Consider the following 17,589-nt stretch of genomic DNA (forward strand, 5'->3'; position numbering starts at 1 on the left):
TTTCGCAATATTAGGAGGGCAACCTAATTTCCTTGTTCACATTGAACTTTCTAATTTGAATTGCATGTATATGTAATGACTCTTGTTTTCAATTACTTTCCATATTTCGTTTTTCAATTAATTTCCAGCCGTTTGTGTCTTTTTCCATAAAGTTCTTTTTTATTAAGTATCAAATTCGATCACACTGAAAACAGACCCAGCCAACGTGTTTCAACCCTTATAGGGACTTCATCAGAGTGTAAATAATTTTTTTTTTTAAACATGTAATCAATACTTTTCACCGATTAAAATCAACAACTCTGGTTCTTATTTTTACATGACATTTTCAAAATGTTTTGATTTTTGTCATTTTTAATCTAACATTAACCACTTCCATTTCAAGGACTGTATCGGTCATAATTGCTGTACCAACCTCTGTCAGGTATACAGACTAATATATACACACCATCCCCAAAAATGTAATTCATCCGTGTATTCCAGAAACCAAAAAACACCTACTTTTTAAAGAGTGATTGCAGTTACCAAGTGCGTACTTCTGAACTAACAACTCTAGTACTCCTAAAATGGGCACAGAATATCACTACTTTACTTACAATTTAATGTATCCTCCTTCTCAAAATTCTTCTTTTCCTTTCATTCCAGTTTAAATGTCTGGGCTCCTATTGTCAAGAAAGCAGTTATATGTGTCAACATGCCTAAAGCCTTTCCATTTCTTGCTCTTGTTTATTAAATTATGTTTCACCTTGTTTCTTTATAACCTGCTTGACGCAGTGTTAGAGAGCCATCCCCTGATTAACATCCAACCCAGACAACAGAGTAAACCTATATTCCGGCCAGAACTAAAATTTCCCTTCTCTCATATCCTGAGTCATTTCTCCAACAAATCATTAAATTATACCAACATCATCATATATAGTCCCTTCAGACCCCATATTCCTCGTTCTGATCTTTTTCCCTCCCCATGGGGTTATCTCACATATTTCCTAAGGTCTCTTACCTTTCGAGCAGCATTTCAGCATGTGTGTACAGGTCCTGTCTGATCTATCTGTCTTAGGGGCACTCTTCACGCCTCTTAAACATCCCTCCAATTTAAGGTAACCGGTTTCAGCTGTGCCTTGTCTGAGTCTTGACTGCCAATCCATTATTCTGTGGCAGCCATCTTGAAAGTTCTTCCTGCTGTATTCATCCTCCACAATCATATTCAAGTATCCTGACGCTCCAGCCAATCGTTCCTTTCCTTTCTTAAACTGAGCATGTATCTCAAGCCTATACTTGGCAATGATTATTTGCTGTATTTTATAAATGCAGGAGCACATGCTTCTGATACGTATACAGGGTCGCCATCTTGTAATGGCTATTTCGAGAACCTCAAGTGCCCCTCTAACATTGTGAAAACATTGACCAAGGATTGAGTTTTGTGGGCAGTCACAACTCCCAGAGTAGGCATAAGGGAACTATAAGATTGGGATATTTGACCGGTGCCGTTCATAAACACCACTGCTGCTAGTCCAGGCTGCATGAAGTCTTCCATCTCAAGCCATAAGACCACTAACAGGTGGACGAGCAGGTACGTCGGTCCTATCTATCAAACATTGTTCTGGTAAATTTGTCAAGTATTCAAATTGTGTGACATTTTTACACGAGCTACAGGGAGAAAGCCAGTAGTTAAACTTTTCACCAAATATTGTCATACAAGTACAGCACATACAGCACGCCTTTGTGCCTTGTGCAAACAAGTGCAGCCAACCAAGTGCAGTTTTCAAGCTCAAAGACTTGTGTAGGAAAACTTTGTGTATTTCTTGTTTGGTAATTCACGTTTGTTCCACAAAAATGTCCCTAACACGGTTTGGTATTTCAAGCTTTCATGGTTATTTTTTCTTATTTCCATGATATGGGTACCTTTTTTTAAATATACACACTCTTTACATCTTAATCTGTCATACATACAGGTGTGTTATATCGAGAGAGCTTAAAACATATATACAACTCTCATTCATATTGTATTGATTATGTCTCAACGCATGTTGACCTATATGTGCCTGTCATCAGGAATCTTTGTCCAAGAGTTGATGCAATAATGTCCTTTTACCTGTTGTTTTGTACTCTGTAACTCTCTTTGCTCACACCAATCTGAAATGGCCTACCTCAAGATAATCTTTACTCTACCATACAAATTTAAAGCTCCTCTCCCATTCGGACCAGAATGCAGAATGAGCCTTTGTGCTACGAGTGAGTGCTTTACCCATACACACATACCATATGTGTTACATACTCTGACTTGTAAGGAACTAAGTGGCTTATTTATGAGAGCCCTGCGTCACTTTTGCACCACGTAAAGTGGTACATGCGTGATGCAGGGCTCTCATAAAGATGTATGAAGTCACACAAAGCCACCCTGTGTGGCATGGAGTGGCCACATAAATCATGGGTAAGACAACGCAGCGCAAATCATTGCGTCACCTTACTCTGTGCCTGGGAATGTTTCATGGGCATTGCTGTGGATTTTGCCATGCAAAACCCATGGAATTTGATGCTGCCCCAGATTTACAAAGTGACGTAAATCTGGCAAAACGTCAAATCCGTACAACTCCCGAGGTGAGGAATAATGAGGAGAACTATGTTAATTTCTCCTCGGTTATTCCTCTTTCCATGTGTGCTGCATTTTGCAGCACATATAGGAAGAGGAAAACACCTCGTAGGATTGTTTTAGTGAAAGGAAGGTGCCCGTTCCTGCTCAAAAACAATCCTGCCTACAATGGAGGCACTCTTGCACCATGGTGCAAGGGTGCCTACACTGGCACTCGGCTGCCAAATCAGTGCCAGCGCAGGCAGAAAGGACAGGAATGCACCGTATTGCTTAAATACAGTAAACTCCTGCTCTTTCACTTTGTCGTCGGGCAGCGCAGCAAGGTGCTTTGTTGCGCTAGTTGTAAGACATTAAAGGGTAACCAGTTCCTCTTTTATAGCATATAAGGCATGGAAATGGAGACTATCACTGCATGCCTAGGGGTCTTTGTCGCTAGGAGATCTGAATTACAGATCATGTTGCCCTCACACACCTTTATAGGGGTGTCATGCTTCATCATAGGGCGCTCCTCGTCGGACCGGCGCTGCAATGTCCGTCGGGCCTGGTGGCAACTTTGGCGGAGTTCTTTTGATCTGTAGAAACGCCGTATGTGAAGTGTGTATATGGGCAGTCAGGGCTATGTGTGTCTTGACGTGAGTAAGTGATTTAAAATAGGCACCAGGTCTGTAGAAACTCTTTATTCAGTCTTAGAACTGGGTCTCAATAAAAGCGGTGGAGCCACCTATAGGGCTTAAGGTGCCTTGGTGGCTGCTAGGTGTATATCAGGTCGACATGTTTCGTGTCTTGGGGGCTCCAATATTGAGCGACACTTCATCAGGACCTATGGTGTATCTTGACGAGTCCGGTTAGAGTACGTCAAACAAACTACGCCTCCAAAGTTGGAGGGCGTAATAGAGATAGAAGCGAATCCCAGATGGGGACATCACATACCCTTTCAACCTATAGTCGGCAGTGGGTTGTGTAACATGGAAAAGGGGGAGTCAGTCCAATATATTAAAAGGTAACCAACGGCTAAGTAGAGGGCAGGATCTCCTCATACACGGGCTCCCCCGCTTCTGAATGTTGCGCTAACCCACTCCAAAATGCCAGAAATGAGGCACTGCGGGTCCATGGATGTTGGCGAGAGATCGCAAAAAGAATTTGAGGAAGATTACATATTTGAGGATGCTGAGTGGGCTGAAAACCTTTTAATTTACATGAGGTTTACTGATGTTATATGTCTTTAATAGAAAGGTACACAAATAGCTGTGCAAAATTTGTAAAATGTGCAGTTGAGTAAGTACGTGAAATTTCGTCAAATTAATGCTTAATTTCGGAAAATGCTAATCTGTCATTTCGCACTATATTTTAGCGAAAAATGCATCCATGTGCCAGTTTTTGGTGCAAGGATGCAGGTAACAAAAGAACCGTGAACAACAGCAGCTCACATTCACGTGTAATCGAATTAATTACAGACAGCGAATAGTGTGTTTCACAGTACATTTTTATTATGAATGTTGCACAATTACGCAAAGTGGGGTAGCGGTGTATTTTTGGGAACTTCATGTCAAAAGAGTAATGCAAAATGACTCAAATTACGCGGGCATAATTTACATTTTGCCCATGCCAAATTTAAACAGAAAGCAACAGAGCTGAATGAAACACACTCAAGGACAAAACCTACCAGCTCCACTGACTCACCTTCAAGTCCAGTTTACCGTTCTTCTAACTCCTACCGTTGAAAAGAACAATTTCAGATGAGCCACAATATTCTATATGAGAGGAGGAAATGTGTAAGAAAGTCAGGGCCAGGGGATGCCAACTATCACCGAATGCCAGGCAAAGTGTGAACGACGAAAAGAGCAGTGAGCACCTAGAGTATAAACCGGAACAAATCCAAAAAAGAATGGTATTCATTTCCAGGTTATCCACTCACAGCAGAACAAAAAAAGGATTTAACACTAGGCGATTCTTCTAAAATAATTACATTTTAAAAATGAGGTTCAATATCTATCTTTTATTGCTCATCAATGAAGCAGAAACATTCAGCACATGGTAACCTAGGATGAGAAAATCTTCATCATCACAAAAAACTATGTCAAAAGCAAAAAATGGAACAGGTCCTTATTTGAACTGCAGCCACTGTAAATAATGCTATCGGAGGAGATTAACCCCTTCCCCGCTCATGACAGAACCACTCCGTCATGAGCCACGGGTGCGCTGTGCTCATGACGGAGTGGTTCCGTCATGCTGCGGCCGTTGGCGGCCGCTCCGCCCACGCGGTGCTAATTCCCCGCCTGTGCGGGCGATTAGCGCAGTGGGCGGAGACGTGACGGAACCACTCCGTCATGAGCACAGCTCAACCGTGACTCTTGACGGAGTGGTTCCGTCACGAGCACAGCGCCACCGCAACTGCCCCCAAACTCCCCCAGCGCCGCGGCGGAATTCCTGCCGCGGCGAAGGGGTTAAACCACACATTCCGGATCACATATATATACATATATTTTTTTTTACATATGTAAACCTGCCAGCCTGTAAACAAATTTCACCATATGAGGAGGGGGTGGAGCTTTGGAGGGGCGAGTCGTGCCGAGAGCTACCTAAGAGGCCCTCTGCCCTCCACCAAGCCTCTCTCCACCCCAAATGAAACCAAGCATTTGCAATGCAATAGGTCTCGCATTTGCAAGAGTTTGAGCTATTGGCATTGTAAATGACAATGCCTTTTATTTATGCATTTTGAAAACCTTTGTGCTTCTAGTAGGTGCTTATAAGAAGCAAGGCTGACAGTAATAGCGCCTCTTTTACTGCCAGCCTTGCTTCTCGTAAGCAACGACTAAGTACAAAGTGCATATTTACGCACCACTTGCAGGTTTTCAAAACAGATCAATAAAAGGCATTGTCATTTACAATGCAAACAGCTCAAACTGTTGCAGATGCATTGCACATGCTTGTCTGACACTGTGGTTACAGCGGGTTAAAATGTATTGTCACAGTGGGATTGGTTTCTGTCAAAAAGGGTTTTGATCTGAACTTCTACTCTGTGCAAGCAAAGAATAGAAAAAGCATGTGCTCAAACTCAGTGAAATCTTTCAAAGGTTTGTTCTTGATTTCTCACCAGTAACTGGGAAATCCATCAATTTACAATTAAACACACACCTCCTTTAATTGGATTGTCAGTTCTTTGCTAGCATCTGAAGTAGGCTCACTGGTAAAGTGTGGTAGAATAACAGTACAAGTACCAGAAGGCAGCATTTGGACAGTGCTAGATTTCAGACTCAAGTGTGCAATGGTCCGCATTGCCTGGCCTGAGCTTTGAAGTTAAACTGTTGCATTTGTGACAAGCTCATCCAGTCCGATAAATTCATTTGAAATTTGTATTGCAGATGTTTTCATGTATTAAACAGAACTACAAATCCCAGTGTGCAACAAATATCTGGGCTGGGTGCAGCGGTAGAAATGCATTTAAAACAAGCATTGGCATAGCCAATAGGTCCGGCCTCTGGGACCTTATAAGTGTTTAGTTATGCAGCACAATATCCGTGGTGCAACAACATCAACTGTTGCATGGCTCAACACTTATGGGGTCCCAAAGGCGAGACCTATTGGCTATGCCAATGCTTGTTTTCATTAATTATGGACACAGTCCGCTTGCTTCCCGCCAGGGGATGGAGTGAAAAGTGCATCTGACCGCTGAGTTTACAGGAAGGACAAACACATGCACGCTGAAGTCGTCTGACCGGCTGAGTCTTGCAACCAGGTGAGTAACACATTTTAATATTTAAAGCCAAATATATCTAGGACAGCTCATGCATTTGTTGTTGTCTAGGAGGAGCAATGCTTCGGCTCAAATGCCAATATACTGTTTGATGCAACTGTGTGCTCCTGGGTAGAGCGTGCAGGCACTGTACCGCGAAAGTGAAGACGAATGTGGCCCATTTTAACTTGTTAGTTGAAAAAAGTCTCCTAACGATTGCACATTTGGTACCAGAGTGCAAAGGAGAAATTTTATGTTGCCAGAATCCCGTTTCGCTTCCTTTAGAATTCACTGCTTACTGTCTTGCAGATTTCACGTTACAATCACTTTACAGAAGGAAGAATGGGCCTCTAACCATAAGGCTTTTTAATGAGTTTTTATCCACCTACGTGGCTTAACCCCACGTCTATTTAAATATATTTTCTGCGCATGAAAGCAGAACATGGCAGGAGCCATTCACACTGATCCGCAGAGCGTAATGGCAAATTCTAGGTCAGTATAGCGCCCTGAGCGCTTTTATTATTTATTGATCTATTATTCAGACTTGTGTAGCGTTCCTGCATCACTAAGTATTAGGGCCACTTACATGCAATTCATATTCATAACGCTGCATTAAATGTATAGCAAAACATCAAACTACATGAACGAGTCTAGAATAGAGCGCAGGATTCAATGAGCTTCAGAGGAGCCTCGCAGAATGGCGAGACTTATTGAAAGGGCTCCAAAAAGTGCTGCCAGGCCAGCCTAGAGCTACAGTGCATGTGCGCGGGCGCGCGCGCCGCGCTTTACCGCGATTACTTTCACTTTCGCGGCCGCTTTGTTGTTTGATCGCGATTGCGGCCGCTTTGCATAGCCAATAGGTCTCGCTTTTGGAACCTTATAAGTATTTAGTTATGCAACTGTTGCATAGCTAAACACTTATAAGGTCCCAAAGGCGAGACCTATTGGCTATGCCAATGCTTGTTTTTGTATGTTCTGTGGAGTAGGTTTCATGTGTAAGTTTTGCTAAATAAGTGCTACATGTTGATGGAATAATATGGCAGTCAATAGATATATGAGAGTAATACATCTATTGAGGATACTAGGTAGAATTAAAAAAGAATGTGTTTGAAAAGGTTTTAAATAAAATATCTTTTCTACAAAGCATGTATATTGTGTAGCGCTTCTCCGGATCAGAACACATATTTAGACACAATCGAAAAATTCAGGTCAGGTGGTATTTTTGTCTTGCTTAATTGTTTTTACCCCTTAGTCCAGACCTAGAATTAAGATTTATAGGGGGTACCGTCTGTGTTTGGGTGGATATGGTTCAATATTGCCATCTCCTCGTGTTTTAAAAGCATCCCTTCAAGAAGCCGTTTCTATGTAAGCATGAGATGGTTTTGAAAACCTGTTTGATAAGGCTGTCCTAGCTTGTTGAGCTCTGGTGTTAAAAGTCGAAAGAAACAACGGCATAACGGTCCGGTCAAAAAGCAGAAGGTGTTTTTTCACACCAAGTGCCCTACGATCAGAGGTTTTCTGCTTTGCTGCTGGGACGGATGTACTTCTCGTGTACAGTACTGAATAGCCATTTGTAGGATCGGAGGTATGCTGCTTTATTAAATATGGATGAAACGTCATTCTGTTTGCGAATCCAATTGAGGCGGCTGTGAATAAGGGAATAGAGGCGTGTAAGGGACTGAAGACTTTCATCACTACATTCGTATTACGCCAGAATACCTACTTTGATTCCAGACCATCTCCCTTACAGGGGCGGGGCTTATGCACTGGTAAACAGGCGAGATAAACGAGGCAGGCGGGTGTAGTCGGGTGCCAATGCGGACAAGATCGACGGCCTGCGGTAATTTTGCATATAAAATCTGTCACCACGCGCACTGCATGGACCGTCGGGCACACGCATCCAGGAGCTAGTGCAGCCACTCTAGGACCTGCCTCAAGTCAGAGCAGCGTGGAAGATGTCAACATGAAAGGGCGAGGAAACAAGCGCTAGTAATGTTGCCAGTTGTGGGTGTGCCGGCAGTGGAGGCTGGGTCTGCGCGAAATGGAAAGTGATCGCGATCGCGATCAAAGCGGCCGCGAAAGTGAAAGTAAGCGCGGCGCGCGCGCCCGCGCACATGCACTGTAGCTTTAGGCCACGGCAGCACTTTCAAAGCCCAGATATAAAATGTCTCTTCGAGCCTTTGGCTCGCGAGACCTAAAAAGCATTGACTCATTGCGTGTGGGTGATATCACCAGATGAAGACCCATACCTAGGAATGCAATGCAATTTTTGCAAAGTTGTTGAATTGTTAACTATTGTAAAGCCCTACAATGGTATACGAGCCCTCTAGGTTTATATGCACCAAACCTGTGTGCCTGTGGCGATCAGTGTCGGACATTTTAGATGGATCTGGGAAGGGCTGATGATAGCTCGTTGCCCCCCTTGAGTAGGAGACATTTGCTGTTCTTCTACCCTGGAGATGAGCCACTTGTGCAGTTTGTAGAACCTGTTTGGTGCCCCTGTTGGTGATCGAGGAGGAAGTTGTCTAATGTTTACCCCCCTAGAAACAGTGCTTCTAAGTCAGGCTAAAACAGGATAGCAAAGTCTAACGCTGCCCGGAGGGGAGCAAATATCCCTGAATAAATTCCTCTGATGCCACACACATGCAAATGATTAAGCTCCAAGAGGCAAGTTAATTGGCGAATGCTGCTCTATACAGATACACAGTAACATAACACAGCACTGAATCAGGCTAATCCCTTGGCTGACGTACTTGTAGCATGCATGGGAAGGCGCAGTCTGTCCGAGAGACGGTGCGTAACAGTCAATATGAAGCTACATTTCCAGAGTCTGCGTGCATTCACTGCCAAGCTTCCTTTGCTTAGAGTAAGCAACCAGAAGAGATTACAGCTGACAAATTTGTGACAAACGTTTAAGGGCGGGTAGTTTGTGAAACCTCTATATAGGAGTAATAAACATTTTAAAGTGAGAGAAAAAAATGTAAATAAGCTGAACACATACTCTCCCCACTGCGAGCAATAGTTAACTTTCATGCTAGAATTCAAGTTCCAGTTGCTTTATGTTTAATTTGTAGTGAATTTAAAAATTCAGAGAAAGTACTGTAAAATGTAGATATCAGGAAAACCCACCTCCAAAAGTGTTCTTGGAGACATGTTCACATTTGGTGTTGGTGTGTACTGTGATCTGAGCCTCAAACTGCAGCTGCTCTCTACCCATTTACAGCTCCTTATACAGAACCCCGAAGAGCGTGCAATTAATCATGGCATCTGGGACACAAGAATGTAAGACTCAAGCTGAAACATTTAAATGTGTTTTCTGCTTTTACAGAAGCTTAAGAAAAGCTTGAAATGTCCTTAGTGTTCAGTGGAGTAAACAGGAAGCAGGATGGGCATTTTAAATGCGATGCCCCTTAACTGCCCAATCTCACTTCACAAAGAGAACATGAGTGATTGGAGAGCATTAGCCAGGTGACTGCCGATTAGATCCTGTTACTTTGGTTTCATACAGTAACAAGCCTTTGTGGCATTCAAGCTTCAGCTGTAAACATCGTAAGCTAAAGCGTGGGTGCCGCGATGGCCTAATTTTTTTCTATTTCTTTACTTTTTAAGCAATCGGGGCATTCGCGCTTTACCTTACGATGTTTACAGCTAAAGCTCGAGTGCCACAATGGTAACAGTAAACAAATAAAAAAGAATTAATTGCTTGCATTCCAAACCAGCCTGGGAGCTGCCTTCTGTAAGACTACAAAAGGATGCCAGCCACGTGAAAGGAACTGGGAGAGTGATTGCTGCAATTAAATGTAAGCAGCTATGTCTGAGCACCCACAGTGTAACACGAGGTAGAAAACATAATAAAATAGTCCTCACACGAACAGATCAACAGAACAAAGCATAATGATATTGTACTAAGTCCCTGCTCCTTGGAGGAAAAAGGAGGGACAAAGAGGCAGGACTGGCCACTAGTAAGCAAGGATTTTTAAAGGACATTGAAACAAACAAATGAGATGCAAGGAATGGCATTTGGCCCACAGAGATATAAATATACTAAAGTATACAAGAGGTCAGACGCTTACGCTCAACCTAAAAAGGGTCTGAAGTTGTTGCTGTTGCTCTGGGGTATTTTCACACCTCTTAATGGGCATCAGCTGCTTACTGCCGCAAAAGACTAGCAGGAAATCCACTATATGCAGTGGTTTTCCGCTTGTCTTTCCTGTCACCGTGTGATTTCGAATCATTATTGGGTGGCTGTGAGAAGGGTGCTGAAATCGTGTGACAAATGTTGCACTATGTGAGTTGGCAGTTCTGCATGTGTTATGGACTTCTGTATTCTGTATTTGTTGGGACTCTAGGGATCAGGTCCACTTTAATTATGTGACTTTGTGACAACAACGCTTTCTGCATAATTATGGATTTACCACAGTTGTCACATAATCCATCATCTTCCGCATGATCTACAGATAGAAACAAACATTTTTTGTTTCCAGCTCAACCAGACCAACATCTACTAAAAATGCAGCAACGTGTTGCTGCAGAGTCGAAGGCCCTTTGCAAATTTTTCTGTGGCTTATTGCTGTATTTGGGTGTCAGACTGGAACTAATGAGGTGATACTTATTACAGATAGTGTTAACATGTGTAAAAATGGCAAAGAATTGAGGTAATACTATTACAAAATGTGCCACATTACACCACATAATCTGACTTTTCTTGATGCAAAAGCTAGTAAACCCTGTTGCATCATTTGGTCGTCAACTGCTACATAATTCTAGTGGCCCAGGGAATGACATACTGTCTGGTAGGCTGGTATTCAGAGTTTCCCCTTGCATGACCTGGCATCACCATCAGTCTATTGGACGATTGATAGAGAACCTACAGCAAGGCAGCTGGATATACATTGCTAAATTTATCAGCAGGAACAGATACAAGAAGGGTTCTTCCCAGGTAAGAAAGGTTTCTGGATTTGTCTTCCACCTCAAGGTAATCAAACCCTGAAACTCTGCTGCCTCCTATCTCAGCCAGAAGATGCTGACTTAATGCACAAGTACCAACATTCCTGCCTTCCCTCCTGGTCCATAGCCCTCTCTCTCCCTCCCTCTGTCCCTGCCTCCACTGTTCTCTCTCACCTCCCCCCGGACATGTAGGCATGCGGAGCCCGCCCTCTGCACGGGCAGGCACCTCCATGCACCTACAACCCCCCCACACAAACCCTCCCCCGTGGACTTCATCCATCCTGCCACTCCGGTGGTTCATGGCCCTCCCTGGATCGACTCGGAGGACCCCACCCACACCACCAGCGTGCCCTGCTTCCTCATTACATATTCACCATTAAGGAACTAGACCAGCGACCTACCCCAACACATGGCCAGGGCGACCGTCCCACACCCCCTCTCCTGCTCTCTTCTGCGCATAGACTTACTCAGATTCTCATCCTCTCCCCCCCCCCTTTTCCACCGCCCCTGGGCCCTACCTCCGCTGTTGCCAGGGGAACTGCTTGGTGCTTAGTACCCAGTATTTGGGGCCCAGCGTCCAGCGGCAGGATGATTGGCTAGCAATACTGTTTCTGCTGATGATATGCATCCCTCCAATGCTTCACCCACCACCCCCTTATACACCGATCCTTCCCTCCAACCTCCCTACCTTCCCCCTTCTATTACTTTATCGATTAATGTTGCATATATAATCCTGTGCTACATTGTTCCCATGTTGTAAAATTTTGTCTGTATAAAAAATGACGACACAAAAAAATAATTTAAAAAAAATACCAACGAGGCATATATTGGCATAGTTGCCATTCGACCCCATGTCACCTCTGCCAGCATCACCAATTCTGGCACTATTGCCAGCAGCACTCTGCATTTAGGCCCTTAAATTTTGCTGTTAAAGTTGTAAGTCTGTGCCCAAACACCCCAGCCAGTGAAGTGCTTTGGTTAGGTCTTGCCTACTAGACAGTGCATGCGCTGTCTGTTGTGAGATGTATTGTTAGCTTGAAGTGGTCTTAGAGCCCTCCCACTGCTTATTGTTGGTTGACTTTATTGTCACTCTCATTTTCTTGATTATTATTTGTTAGCTTTTGTATGCTTTACTTCACCTTTATGCATTTGTTCATCCCTGGGAGCATGGGTGCTTTATTTGTGCCCTACCACCACTCACTTTTCAGGTGCTTCTTTTTTCTTTTTGTTTCAGCACTCCAATAGAGCGCATGTGTTTTCCAGCTGTCTCCCTTGTGTACTTCCGCCCTTTGCCATGCTAGCGTTGCAGTTTCTCTCTCTCTCTGTTCGCTTGTACCCACTCTCCTATTGCTTTCCCACACCCACCTTCCGGGATTTCAGACCCCTTCTGTGTTGGTTCCTCCACCCGCATTGGTTTCCTCCATCTGCTCACAGTACTTTTTTTTTCCTATTTGTTTACCGATCCAACTTGAACTGCTAAACAAAAAGAAAAAACACTCAAGTCATTTGGTAGCCATGCACATGCTTGGTGTGTGCACCTACAAGATTATGTTTTTTCTTACTGTACATAATGGCTAAAACCGTTGGCAAAGCCAGTAGGCCCCAAAGGCAAGACCTATTGAATTTACCAATGCTTGTCCACATAGTTGGGCTGGCAGGAGGCACTTACCAGCTTTGCACTTTCATATACTACTTTTGGTTTTCAACCATTTATATTGAGAATTTAAACATAATAAAGTCTTACAGGTGACTCGTCTGCAACGTGTTCAGAACACAGCAGCCTGCTGAGGCTTCCCAGAACCTGCTCGGCGTCGGGGGTTTTCCGTCGCCTACATTGGCTGCCTATGACCAATAGGATCGACTTTAAAACTCTGTGCCTAACTTTTACAATTTTTAAATTTTCTTCCCCTGAGATTCTGTCCTATCTGTTGGCACCTTGCGTACCCACGTCTCTGTGCTGGAGGGCGTTCTTTTCGCTGTTTAGCGGCTAAACTGTGGAACTCCTTGCCTACGCAGATTCGATGTCTGGACAACCTGCTGTCCTTCCGTAAGGCGGCCAAAACATATCTTTTCCCCGTGTTTTAGTCCCCTGTTTCCTTATTGACACTGCTACCAGCGCCGGGACGCCTCTTTGCTGAGGCAGCTGTGCGCTATATAAAAAAGAATTAACATAACATAACATAACACAGTACAAGTCAGCATCGGTTGTGCGGCGTTCATTCCTCGTACAAACTGGAAAGGGTATAAGCCAGAGCCCTATGAATACAAGCGTATGTGGTAGCAGAGAAAAAGGCACTAACATCTTAAGATATACAGTAAGGTTTACCTCGGAGACCTGATATTCCCACACAAATGTACTGTGTCAAAGTAAAAAGAGAAAAAAAGGGGACCGCAGAGTGTGGAAAACAGTGGATTAGTGGGAGAGGGATGTGGGGGAGAAGGGAGGGGAGGGGTATCTTGTAATATTGACAAGTCTGGGAGCCCAACAGCTAGCTATTTCCGGCTTGGGATGAGATGGCCTCCCCCCTGCGCGCCGCTGCTCCTTCCCGCAGAAAAGCTCCATGGGAGTTAACTTGACAGAAAAGGTGGGACATGCTCCCACCATTAGCCATTGGCAAGCTAAGTTTTTAGGTCTCGCCTGGCGAACGCAGCGCGAAGCGCTGTCGCCAGCGAGATCTATTGTTGCTGACTTGCCTCGCAAGGGGGACAGGAGATGGGCACGCGCAGGCTCTCGGCGGATTTGAGTTGGCGTACGCGCTTACAGCCACGCGGCGTGCACATCTCCTGTCCCCCTTCCCTCGCAAGCCAGCAAGCAGTTTCACTTTCGTCCTCACCAGCCTCATGTAATTTTTTAGGTCTCGCTCTCGCTGTGAACGCGCTTGCGCGTTGTGTGCCTGCTGAGTTAATTATAGGTCCGCAGCGTGGGGCGCCTGTCGGCATGCTGTGATAATGACCTTTGGTTTTTTAAAGCACGAAGGCTGTGTTTGCACTTTTTTTTTTTTTTTAAATAGGCGGACACGTGCAGAGAGACCACGACTGATAGAAGAACTTCCGGCAGCAAGGGGGACCAATAGTTAATTTCCCGTGATTTCGAAGATACCAAGTTTTGCCAAAGCGCAATAACTATGCGTCAAAATAAACTATTTTATGCACATCGCGTTACAGTTTTCAACCCGATAACTAAACAGTTGACAGGCTTATCTACCACCGCTTATCGCTGCTTAAAATCATCCCCCAGGGGCACAAAGAAAACAATATCCTGCGGAATACTGGGGGGGAGGCAGGGCTGACCCTGCTCCCTGAGGGCACAGTCCACAATGCCGCAGATCACAGGCAGTTATGGGGGAGGGACAAATGGTTGTAAGAAGGCTGAGGGACAATATGGCACGAAAAACGTTTGAGTTCCTACCCATACCAGGCGCACCCAACCCTCCCTCCCCAAGATGCCGCGGTACTCACAGGGATCTCTGCCATGGCCAGCATCATCTCTTCCATCAACTCTTCTTCCTCCATAGCTGCTCCCACGGGTGCAGGCGCTCACACGCCCCGGCAGCAGGGATTCCGTGGGCGGGGCTTGAGGCGGGGAGGAGCGGCCACGCGCCGGGACTCACGCGATTCTTGTGATGTGGCGGTTGGGGTCCAAGCGGCTGGAACGGTAGACAACGCGCACCCTCCCTACAATCCGCCACTTGCTGGGATGGGGGCGGAACCGCTGTACACTCACCCCCGGCCCGAGCGGTTGAAATCCCTGCCCGCAGTGCCGGATCCGCAGGAAAGCAGAGGGGGTCTACTGTGTCACAGCCAAACCAACTGCACAGTTTGCTGACACAGGGAGGAGGTAGCCCAACTAATGCCCGCATAGAGCAACAGCATCGACGGGCTGGTAGACGGTTGGTGACCGGGGCTAGCTTATTGGTGGCGCAAAGCTTCTAATGAGAGAAAGATCGTGTGCTACAGGTGCCCAGCCATAGGCGCTTTACTTATCCCGGCTCTAGAGGACGCGTGCAGGTGTGGTTCTTCGCTTGTTGTTAATTGCTTTTGTGTCCGTGTTCTGTGGAAGCGGGGTTGGAGTCCGCCCTGTCGGCATTTGGCCCTGCCCACCCTGACTGCATATTTTGCTCGCCTTGCTCTGGCTTTTCATGAGGCATTCTTGGCGTTTGATGGTGTTCAGTTTGCTGTACAGCATTCTCGGCGCACAAGCTTTTCAGGGAGCATTGTTGCAGGGAGCATTCTTGGCGTTCACTTTCGCTTTTGCTTTTACAGCCTACGGCGCTCTGTTCCTTTCCATATCATATCGTCTCCGCTGTAGTAAACATATGGCTTATGCCACTTTCTTTAGACTGGTGGGGAACTTGCTGTATCTAACCTATTGTACCATTTACTGTTCGTAGTAAATTCTTCAAAAGCAAACTGTTATACTTTGTAACACGTATGTTTCGATCTGTTTTACGTTCTTGCTAGCGTAGATATTGCTTTCCTCACAAAAATTGGTGCTTTATATACACTGCGTGATCTTCCATTGGGCAATACACATCCTGCTCTGTTTACACACCTACATTTATTGAGAAAGGAGCCCCCTTTCAATGCACCTAACTAACTGTGCGCACAATTCCACACTGCGTGAATCGGTCCGTATAGTCCGGTCCCAGCCTCTTATAAACAGTCGGAGCCGAAATCGTAGGTGAAAGGTCACAGTCTGTGATGATTTCATGCACATTTGCGTGTCTTTGCATGCACACGATATGCTAAATTGCAGATACACGTGTGCATTGTTTTGCCGGTGTTCTTTTAAATACAGCAAAATGGACCCAGGTCTGTATGTGTTTCATTGATTATGCATGCTAACTGTACCTCCCTTTCGTATACCCCACTGCAATGCAAGTGCCTGATTCATTAACGTTCAATAAGTTGATGACTGTTATTGTGGTTAATGTCCGTTTTCACTGATGACAAATAGCGTGGCCTTCACCTGGTGCTCGGCTCCCTGTGCTGTGACCTGCAATGCCAGATATGAAGCCGGCTGCAGCGCGTGGCCAGCCCCGAGCCTGCGGCGCGCACACTCTTGCTATTCAATATGGCCGCGCCGCCCGGAGTATACACTAGAGAGGGTCTGCCAGAATGTGTGGCGTGGCTTTTCACACTGTATCTAGAACACTGCAAAGAATTCCCAAGGGGCACACTGAGGTATGTCATTGTTGATTTTAACCCCAGTGCCCGACAGCTTCTAGCACACGCATATTAACATGTTGTCATCATGCATTTTGCCTCTGCCATCCGTGGCACTCTGCCTGGTTGCTTGACTGGGAGAAAACATTTAATTTGATCTACACTGCATGAGTTGGAAGTAGGTGCACAAATAATATTTACATATGGTGGGGCTTTAAGTGTGATGAGAAAACCGGGGGGGGGGGTGTCTCTCTAAAGGGGCTGGCTAATGTAATTAGGGCGTGGCTCAAAAACACATAAGCTAAAAATCTGTGCTTAGCATAGTGTGCCGCCCGACTGGTATTTTGCTACTTCTGTCATTGCCTCCACATATAAAATACGACCAGTAACATTACACCTACAACAAGCCAGGGCTATTGGCTTTGTGAATGGTTGTTTAGTTGCATAAGATAAATAGGCAACAACTATGGCTTCGATGTATAAAACATTGAAAATGCTACAGTTCTGTAATTATGACACTGTGAAACAAGCATTTGCAATGCAATAGGTCTCGCATTTACGCACATTTATGCTATTGGCATTGTAAATGACACTGCCTTTTATTTATGTTTTAAAAACCAAAAAGGCATTGTCATTTACAATGCCAATAGCTCAAACATGCGTAAATGCGAGACCTATTGCATTGCAAATGCTTGTTTAAATAGTACACACTGAAGCCAATCCAAAAGAGGGATGAGTCAGACCCCACAAAGTAAAGATAACAGATCGCCTGACAGCGCAAGCGCTGTACGCTCCACCTAAAAAGTACTGCGCCGACACCATCGGGGTCATCAACCCAAAATATATTGCCAATCCGTTAAAATAGCTCTTTTCAGTCCCGTGCCAGCGCCACGCAGCGCTGCGGCTTACGCATACAAAGCTTCGGGGGTGTCTATCTACTGTCTGGGTAAAGTTAAACTGACAGCTCACCATAGCCTCAGTCACTTCCTGGCCACACACACGTCCTAATCTTCAGGGTGCAGGAAACAGATGTCTGCACACAGCTCTGGTCGCGAGCATCAGGCATCCTGTGAGCAGTGCCAGGGTGACAGCAAGTGTCAATGATGGCAGTGAAGAGCGGTGCCCAGCATAAGCAGAGGAGGGAGGGGGCCAGACC

The sequence above is a fragment of the Triturus cristatus genome, chromosome 7 (assembly GCF_964204655.1).
Source record: "Triturus cristatus chromosome 7, aTriCri1.1, whole genome shotgun sequence".
Taxonomy (NCBI): Eukaryota; Metazoa; Chordata; class Amphibia; order Caudata; family Salamandridae; genus Triturus; species Triturus cristatus.